This window comes from Terrapene carolina, unplaced genomic scaffold (genome assembly GCF_002925995.2).
Source record: "Terrapene carolina triunguis isolate 2854851 unplaced genomic scaffold, T_m_triunguis-2.0 Scaffold112, whole genome shotgun sequence".
In the NCBI taxonomy this organism is placed as follows: domain Eukaryota; kingdom Metazoa; phylum Chordata; order Testudines; family Emydidae; genus Terrapene; species Terrapene triunguis.
The window spans coordinates 23,213,550-23,223,472 of NW_020664463.1; the positions used below are offsets into that span (position 1 = coordinate 23,213,550).

General features: G+C 44.4%; 1 protein-coding gene across 1 annotated transcript in view; it reads left to right on the plus strand.

Annotated features, from left to right (window-relative positions):
* Positions 1-8,455, plus strand: part of RIMKLB (ribosomal modification protein rimK like family member B) — a 77,431-nt gene extending 68,976 nt beyond the window's left edge. The window contains exons 10-11 of the transcript XR_003899818.1: positions 7,907-7,974; positions 8,223-8,455. The gene's annotated coding sequence lies outside the window, so the exon portion shown is untranslated. The remainder of the gene's footprint in view (positions 1-7,906; positions 7,975-8,222) is intronic.
* Positions 8,456-9,923: the final 1,468 nt, after the last annotated feature.

Here is a 9,923-nt window from a genome sequence, read left to right on the forward strand (position 1 = left end):
ATTGTCATAGTAGAATGGACATCTTGGCCCTTCTCGACTAGTGTCGTCTGACGTTCAGCATCCCACTTCCAGCTGCCTCTGACATGGGCTAACACAGTGGTTCTCAAACTATTGTACTGGTGACCCCTTTCAGATAGCAAGCCTCTGAGTGTGACCCCCCCCCAAATTAAAAACACTTGTTTATATATTTAACACCATTATAAATGCTGGAGGCAAAGCGGGGTTTGGGGTGGAGGCTGACAGCTCACGACCCCCTATATAATAACCTTGCGATCCCCTGAGGGGTCCCGACCCCCAGTTTGTGAATCCCTGGGCTAACACTTGGATATCTCAGAGGGAGACATAAGCCTCCATAATACTACATGTCAAATGGGAAGAAAATTTCTTCCTGACCCCCAGCCAGTGATCCGCCCTGAAGCCACAAGACTCATAGCCAATATGCTTAGCTACCCTGTGTGCTATTCACCTTATATGAATATATAATCCCTTTCTGGAATCTTTGAGTATTAATCTATAGTAGCAAACACCACTTGATAAATATATTTAGCATTTCCTCCCCCCAAATACTTTGTACGTTAAAATCAGTCACCTGTTTAATCTCAAGTGCTCTCGTCGTAGTATTCTGACAGGTTTTCATCCATTTAGTGTATGGGGGGAGCATTAACTATATATTGTGTAGCAAGCAACTAGCTGTATATCTTAGTTTTATAGTTCATGTTAGAACAAGTCAGTGCCGCCTAGGACGCCACAGTTGTCACTTTGCTGCACACCGTGGCCACTCAAAATTTCACAGCAACAGCAGAGATCCTCCTTCAGTAAATGCACAGGGCTCAGCCGCTTGAACGGAAGGACATGCCATTAGCAGCATAGAGGTTGACACACAGTTAAGCCATTCTGATTCCAGCCAGTAGAGAGCAGTGGTGGGTGTACTAGTCAGTTCAGTGCATTATTTCCTTAGAAAAACATTTTTCAAAATCTAATGTGAATAGAAATGTTTTCCATGATACTTTAATAATAATAATAATTAATAATTAATTAATAAAAAAGTCTTCTTGGGACTTATACTGTCCCCTCTACTATTGAAGTGAAACTAATCCATCAGGTTCAGTGTTGTTGTAGCCATGTTGGTCCTAGGATATGAGTCCTCTTCTCAAAGGAAACCTGCAAAGCATCTTCAAAAGATGAGCCTGGGAAGGTAAATTTGTAACTCTGCTGGACACACAAAAACCATGGACATAATAGAAACACTGCTTTTATGACTCATTATAACAATTTCTAACATACCTTGCTGCCTACTACCTTCCTTTGTCCTATGACTGCAGAGGTGTTAATTTCCCACTTTATTTTAAGTGGTCTCCTACAACATTTGCCAAATCCTTATGTGTAACAGTTTGTCCCACCTTGTATTTAACTTGAAAACTGTGGTTACCTTCCCCAGACCTCAGAAAGAGCTCCATGTAGCTTGAAAGCTTGTCCCTTCCACCAACAGAAGTTGGTCCAATAAAACATACTGCCTCACCCACCTTGTTGTGATCTAATTGAGTAAGTCAAGTTGGTAAGTGAAGTGCAAAAAGCTAAGTTGCTTACAAGGTGAAATGTGAAAAAGGCTTCAAAATAATATTTAATAATCAGTGATGGAATTCATTTAAAAAAACCTCCTGATTATACTTATTATATAGAATATCAAAGTTTTATATAATAACTGAATACAAGGAATTAATACAGCAACAAAAACAAACCCAACATGGTAAGCAAAAAGCTATTGAACTAGGAAGAGGCTAAGAGCAGAAGCCATTATAAAATCCACTCCCATATCAATAAGCAAATGTTAATTACTGCATATGATACTTAGAATACTGTATGTGATAGACACACTAGAAATACAGTGAAAAGGATATTGTGTGGTCTTCATGGAAGACAGAAGCGAAAGATACTGGAAACTACCTATTCATTGGCCATGCAAAGTAGGGTCTACGGTTATGTCTACATTGCACTTTTGTTGGTAAAACTTTTGTCACTCAGGTGTGAAAAAAAACACACCTCTGACCAACAAAAGTTTTACTGACGAAAAGCACTGGTGTGGACAGCGCTTTGTTGGCGGGAGACGCTCTCCCGCCAACAAAGTTACTGCCCCTTGTTGGGGGTGGTTTTATTTTCTCTCCAGGAGAGCTCTCTGCTGCCGACAAAGAGCGGATACACTGCGTGCCTTACAGCAGCAAGTCTTTAGCACAGGGGTGGGCAAACTTTTTGGCCTGAGGGTCGCATCAGGTTTTGGAAATTGTATGGAGGGACGGTTAGGGGAGGGGGGTGTGGCCCGCCCCACCCATCCACTTCTCGCCCTCTGACGGCCTACTCCCAGGACTCCTATCCCATCCAACCCCCCCCCCCCCCCCCCCCCCCCCCCCCCGACCTCTGCCCCCATTCAACCCCCCTGTTCCCCGTCCTCTGACCACCCCGACCCCTATCCACACATCCGACCCCTAGGGTGACCAGACAGCAAGTGTGAAAAATCGGGACGGGGTGGAGGGGTAACAGGAGCCTATATAAGAAAAAGACACAAAAATCGGGACTGTCTCTATAAAATCGGGACATCTGGTCACCCTACCCGCCCCCTGACCACCACCCCGAACTCCCCTGCCCTCTATCCAACCGTTCCCTGCTCCCTTACCACGCTGCACCGGTGGCTGGCGGTGCTACCGCCACGCACTGCGCAGCACAGAGCACCGGGTCAGGCCAGGCTCTGTAGCGGTGCTGCCCCAGGAGCTCGCAGCCCCGCTGCCCAGAGCATTGTGCCGGCGGCGGGGCGAGCTGAGGCTGCGGGGGAGGGGAGGGGCCAGGGGCTAGCCTCCCGGGCCAGGAGCTCAGGGGCCGGGCAGGAGGGTCTGCTGGTTGTAGTTTGCCCACCTCTGCTTTAGCAGCACAGCTGTGCCGCTGTAAGCCGCGGAGTGTAGACATAGCCTAACACTCAACCTGATGGCATCCGTGTTTCTGTCTGTCTTCCTCCCAGACAGAAAGAAAAGAAATGAGTGGGGGTGGAGAGAAGGAAGAAAGGGGGGGGCACACCTTGCCCCTGGCATAGAGGGAGGAGCTGGTGAGGGTTACAGGGAGTCCCTTAAAAAGAGAGGGTGGCACACAGGTAGTTTATGGGGAATAAAAGGATACAAGGAGAACCTGGTATGTGCAATGCACTCAGCTCTCAGAAGCAACAAAATGCTTTTGTTATAATGAACACTTTATAAATCTGCAGCATAGCTCACTGCATTTGGCTTCTAAATCAAGTACCTTGGAAGTAACTTGTAAAATGTGCAGACTGCCTTCTAAAATAGCTCTGTTATTAACTGGCAAGACAGACTGTTCTGCTGTCAGTCCCACTAGAATGTCTTAAAGTCCAAAAGAAGTTTCTTGCGGTTATAGCGCATTGATATGGCAGAAGTGTTACTTGGATGTGATTAAAATGCACACAGTGAATAATATATCGTTGTTGCTTTTTTTCTTCTGTAAGACTATCCCCTGTTCACTTTGCACTTAAATATTACGCTTGGTTAAATACTAAGGGCAAAATCCTGTTTGCTTTACTTATCTGAGTAGTCCCATTAAAACCATCTGGAGTACTTATTGTGTGGGAAGTAAGCAGGATTTGACCCGAGGTCATTGCAGAGGGCACAAGAAACTAAGATCTAGGTCCAAATTGGAAAGGTGTTTTGAGTAGAGATTTGTAGAGAGTTCTGTCCAGTGGAGTGATACACCAATGCTGTTCTAGATGGCGGGAGCTTTAGAGGAGAAGGCTCTTGCATTTACAGTCAAGAGACTGAAATGACGAGAGCAGATTGTGATAGTCAAGGCAAGCGGAGTCAAAAGCATAGCTGGGTGTTTCAGCAGCAGTGGAGTAAAGACAGCAAAAGGGAACTTGCTCAGCCTTAGCACTCCCCAACTGTCCATTGAGAGGAAGAAAACAAGAAACCCCGCCCCCCCCCCCCCACACACACACACACCCCTCTCCCCTCCCATGGAAAAGGCTTTTTAGCCTTCACACGGTGGAGGAGGAAAGCTGAGTGTTGCAGCGGACCTAGGGATGGGCATGGTGTAGACGCCAGCGCAGCTCCAGTCCATAGAGACAGATGGTCATTCTGGTTAAAAATGCTGCTGTGTTTCTCGTAGTAAAATGACAATTTTTTACCCAGAGTGAGTGGAACAGGAAAACCAAGAGGCGTGAGGAGGGGAGATAATAGTCAGTCCCCTAACCAAAAATGTTGGTCAGTCTCATAACCAGGGCCCTATCAAATTCATGGTCCATTTTGGTCAATTTTACGGTCATAGGATTTTAAAAATCGTAAATGTCATGATTTCAGATATTTAAATCAGAAATTTCACTGTGGTGTAACTAGGGGTCCTGGCCCAAAAGGAGATTGCAGGGGGGGGGTGTGTCAGAAGGTTATTGTAGGTGGGTTGCGGTATTGCCACCCTTATTTCTGTGCTGCTGCTGGCGCCAGTGCTGCCTTCAGAGCTGGGCTGCTGCAGAGCAGTGGCTGCTGGCTGGGAGCCCAGCTCTGAAGTCAGCACCACCACCACCAGCAGTGGATAAATAAAGATGGCATGGTATGGTATTGCCACCCTTACTTCTGCACTGCTGCTGGTGGGGCACTGCCTTCAGGGCTGGGCTTCTAGCCAGCAACCGCTGCTCTCCGACCATCCAGCTCTGAAGGCAGGTCAGAAATAAGGGTGGCAATACCACGACCCCCCTCATTTGGGTGGGGACTCCCAGTTTGTGAAACGCTGGTCTCCATGAAATCTGTATAGGATAAAAGTACACAAAAGACCAGATTTCACAGTCCGTGACGTGTTTTTCACGGCCATGAATTTGGTAGGGTCCTACTCATAAGGCATCTCCAGCTGCTGTTGGTAGTTGAATTGGGGAGGTAGGGGTATAGAAATGTGAGCCTTGTTCACAAAGGCAAGGCTTGAGGTAGCCATTTTAGGTATTCAGCAAAGGCTTCTGAAATGCAAGAAAAGGGGATTAGATTAATGTTTTTCTCCCTTTTTGCATGTCAACATCTATCCAGTCTGCTTTCCCCACCAGATGCAGTGCAGAGCAGAGTGCCCTGTGTTTACTGCAACCCCCCCTACCGCCCCCCCTCCATACACACACACTGGTAAAGAGATACACGAAGGGAGTGGAATGGCTTGTATTTCTTTTCGGGGGGGGGGAAGAGGAGGTGCATTCATGGAAAGGGGAGGGGCTTCAGCAACCCTCCCCATTCTCCTCCCCCCCTCCGCCCCCGCCCTGCCAGCATGGATTAGGCTGGGACAAAGAGTGGCATTTACATTGTGCTGAGGCAGGGCATTGTCAGGGTATTTCTCCATTTTCCTTTTGTTCTCTTCAGAAACACTCTTTTTCCGTCTCCTCTACAGAATGTCAGATAAAAAGCGCAGGGGCTGGGTGGGGTGACAGAGAGGGAGTGGGGACAGTTTGATAGCAAATCGAAACTCTTAATGGCATGACAAGCAATGCAAGTGTTGCCAAAGTATATAAATGACAGTGAGAGAGAGGCTCAGTAGATTGAACATTTGCCCAGAAGAGGGCTTTGTAAAAAGAGATCAGTGGGTTTCGTCCCCTATGTCTATTTGGTGGTATTGTCCATTTCTGATTTGGTGGCAAGTTGCTGAATAGGAAAGACAGAAATAGCATCACTAGGCTATGCAGAGGTTTCTCTTTGCTGTAGCACTGTTCCTAAGAGCAAAGTGCCTGGGGGTGGGAGAGTGATGGTTTTGTCACTTCAGTGCCCATTCCCAGTCTCTGGAATTTCTCTCCTGTAGGGAGCAGAGTGGGAAGGGGGAGGGGAACATGGCTGCGTTTTTGGAAGGCAGTAATTTTGCCTGTAAAATAAAAGGTTTCATCTAGTCTGGTTCCAATCCTGCACTCATTGATATTGCTGGGAGGGGATCAGACCTGCTGTTTAGTAAGGGAGGAAGAGAAACAGAAGGAGGGGGAAGTTGAAAGTGCTGCCTGCCTTGAATAACTGCATCCTTTGTGGCTGGCTTTTTATAGCTTCCTGGTGTGGTTGTGTATATGTCTTACTAAAAGAATGGCTGACTGCAGAAAGCCCTCTGCTGTTGAGAGTTGAGATCAAGGAGGGGGGAGGATTAGATTGAACGGGTACCTAGCCAAAACCTACCTACCAGTGAATTTTAGTTCTAGGGTTTGGCTAGACTAAGATTAAAGGTGTTTTTCTTTTTTTAATGTTAGCTAAAATGTTTAAAATAACATTTTCAAATGTCTGTAGAGTGGGCAAGTTGTATTTTAACATGCTAGCTGGTTGAGGGCAATTCCCAGGAAGGGTTTTAACACCTATTAAAATACAGCTTGCCTGGTCTACTCTAGAGTTTTAAAATATTTTAGCTAATGTTTTAAAAATACACCTTTTACACTCGTCTAGGGATACCCTTTCAAATACTGTCATTTAGACTCTCTTCTCCCCCCCTGTGAACGCCCAGACTCATTCCACAAAGGGAAAGAGGTAGTGTTGGGGTCCAGACTTTACTCCGTCTGCCTGCATATTTATACCATGCTCAGCATAATAGCTGATGGTATGGGGGAGTTCTGTTTTGGGGCACACTACAAAAATCTTTCTTTGAATTTGCAGAGCACTAATAGATAAAACTGCTACAGAAAATGGCAGCTGCTTTCTGACCTCCAATTATTTTTTCGTTATTTTTTACTGTGGTCCTGTACTGTTATTTCATTTACAGATACACTGCATTTATGTAGCAATGTTAAATCCTTGGGTTAAACTAGGGCAGTATGAGATGGACCTATATTTTGTGGTTGGGCAGCAAACTAGAATCTAGTTGATAATAGATACTGTTTTATGGTAACATAAAAAATTTTGTATCGTTAGTGTTCAGAGGGATTTTTAGTTCTGAGTCCATCATATGAACTCTTTGTATTATATGGTGGAGTCTTTGGTAAATGGTACGGTAATTCGAGTTTGACAAGAAGGATGCTATTATGGTTAAATCACTTGGACTGGGAGTTAGAAATCCTGGGTTCTATTCTTGCCCTTGCCACAAACTTGCTGTTACTTTGAGGAATTCATTCAATTTCACCACGCAGGCTTCCTCCATTATTCACAAAAGAAGCATGGGGGGAAATTGAGCATACTGACTTCCCTCATGGGGATGTTGTGAGGCTTAATGCATTAATGTCTGTAAAGCACTTAGATTCTTGGAAGGGAGGAGCTGTAGAAGTGCATATTATTCATATTCTTATTACCTAGATAAATAAACAGGAAGTGCTGTGGAGCACAGCTCCATGAACCCAGAGACCTAAAACTTAATGAAGTTGTGGGGTAGAGGCCAAGATGGTTAGTGATGGCAGTGTGTCTGTGGTGGGGGATGGGAAGACAGCTGTGGGTCTGTCTACACCTTAAAGACTTCATTGCCATTTTTATAAGAATACGATTTCCCGCAGTGTCCTTGTGCAAAGTTTTTCTTCGTCACCACTTTGGTGTGGAATACTGTGTGTTAGTCAGTCTCCGCTCTCTCCTATAGGTATTGGCATTTTGCTGCTGTTGTATGTTATGCACACAAGTTGCAATATACTCTAGATGCTTTAGGAAGACACTCAAGATGAATTGCTTAAGTTTCTTCGGGGGAGTGAGAACACCATACAGCCCCATCCATCTGACAAACACAAGGATGATAGAACCCACACCAGCATTCTAATTACCTTCCCCGCCCATCTGTGGGGCAGCACATGGGAGCAGTACCCCTCCCTGAATGCCAGAAATGTTTGTCTTCCATGTGGCAGATTCTGAGGCTTTGTCAGTGGGAGAGCTGGGGAGAGAGAGGTTGCAGTTTGACCCTGCTAGACTTTTTACATTTCTCTCCATATGAAATATGTCTGCAGGAATGTAATGCTGGTGAAATGTGCTGGATCAGCAGCCCCAGAGATTGAAATCCTCTTCCACAGGACAGGTAAACACACAGGCATCAGTGGTCAGACTTCTCTCTCAGGGCACACAGCCTCCACTGCACCACATCCCCTGAGCTGGAGGGACCTTCCTTAAGGTCAAGAGGGAAGTTTTGGTCTCCGTGGCCTATGTAGTTCTTGGCATGTCTACCAAGACTGCCAATTGGTGGTGGTAGTTTTTGTGATGCCTGCTTGAATTTCTGATTGTATATTCTCATGAAGGAGACTGATTTTCTGTGGTTTATTTCTCTAGGCATTGTGAAGCGGCAAGAGATCTTCCTTTCCCCTTTACGGGAACACTTTTCTCTCTCCATTACCCTCTCGATGATGAAGGGATGAGAGAACAGAACTGCATAGGTGTGGGACGACAGCCAGAGTTTGAGATGAGATGATAGCAGCCACAATGATGCTGCCTTTGTTACATGGAAAAACTAAATTAAAGTGTTGTGAATTGTAACTCACAGAAGTGTGAGGTTCTTTTCAGTAGCTGTTTCTCTGCAAACGTATTGTTCTCTTCCTCTGTCTTGTGATTAATTTCTCGAAGCATCAGCTGACATCAGAAATGTGCTGACCTCACAGCACTGGTACAGTGAAGACAGAAACCTGTTACTAACTCCAAGATATTTTAAAGATACAGGATGGAGAATTTGTATTTCCCCAGCACGTTTCATTTTGAAGGATGCCAAAACACTTTATGGAGTGGGCATGGGGTAGAGTTGTGATGAATTTACTTTCCCAAATGCGTTAGAAACCAAATGTCAGGTTTTTAGTTTTATCAGATCTCTGCTATAAATGCAGATAATAAAACAAGTGACTTAAAAGAAACAAACAAAAAAAAACCCCAAAATGTTTATTCTAGCAGAGTTTTAAAAGGAAAATCCATAAAACCATAATACAAAACATATTGTAATGACCTACGGCAGAGTGTGTGTGCACCAGTCAGAACTGCTCAACTGTGTGTCAGGTCACGTATTGCTGACACCAAATGGAAATTCTTTAAATGGTTAGATTAGAGACTGTGCTTTTGGAGTAGGAGGGTCTGAGTTTTACCCCAACTGTTGCTATGAAGTTCCAAGCAGCCACAGTAAAATACTTACAACAGTGATGTCCTAGGTAGCCATATACTTATTCCAATATCTATTTCATGTGATAGTTAGGAATGTGTGTTAAAAAAGAACCTGAGATGTAGAACATGCATATTCTGAACATTTCACCATGGTAGGGAACTGCAAGATATTAGTAAAATACAATATATAAGAAGAAAAGTAAATTTTGACTAATGCTTACTTTATAATTTGCCTTTGGCAAGTTTTAGAAGTGTGTACTATAAAGATTGAAACAAATTTACAAGAAATCTAAATTGACACAAAGTCAATGAACTCTTTCTTCCTGATAGAAGCCAAGGACTTCAGTTTCACATCCCTCTTTAAGAGCCAGGGCAAAGACTGCAGAAGGCTTTGCAAAGTACTATAAGGATTGACAAAATTCAACGTTGTACCCCTTTGCTGAGAACTTCTGGACATGCAAAACTAGAGCCAAACTCAAGTGCCATAGCTGACGGCAGCTGTCCTAGGATGTTCTGAGAGAGAGATGGTGTCTGTTCAGGACCTAAAGCACAAAAAGGGCTTTTTAGGTTAAAACTAACTACCTGCATCCGACCAGGTTGGAAGCTGGCACAGTTTAGGGAGCACCAATGGAATACATTTCATGCAAAAAGCACTACTAAGTAAGCAGGTAAAATGCAGTGTCAAAGTAGTTAAAGTTTCAAAATACAATTCAGGCTGAGGCCAAGAACTTAACAGGACTCAATAAAGGATTAGGCCTTATATGAATAAGAACATCTACAGTTGTTTTAGATAGGATACAAATATCTAAAGGATATAAACTCTAATGGTTCTGGGCATAAGCAATCCCTAACTGCCTGGGGTCAAGAAGAAATTTTCTTTAGGGGCAT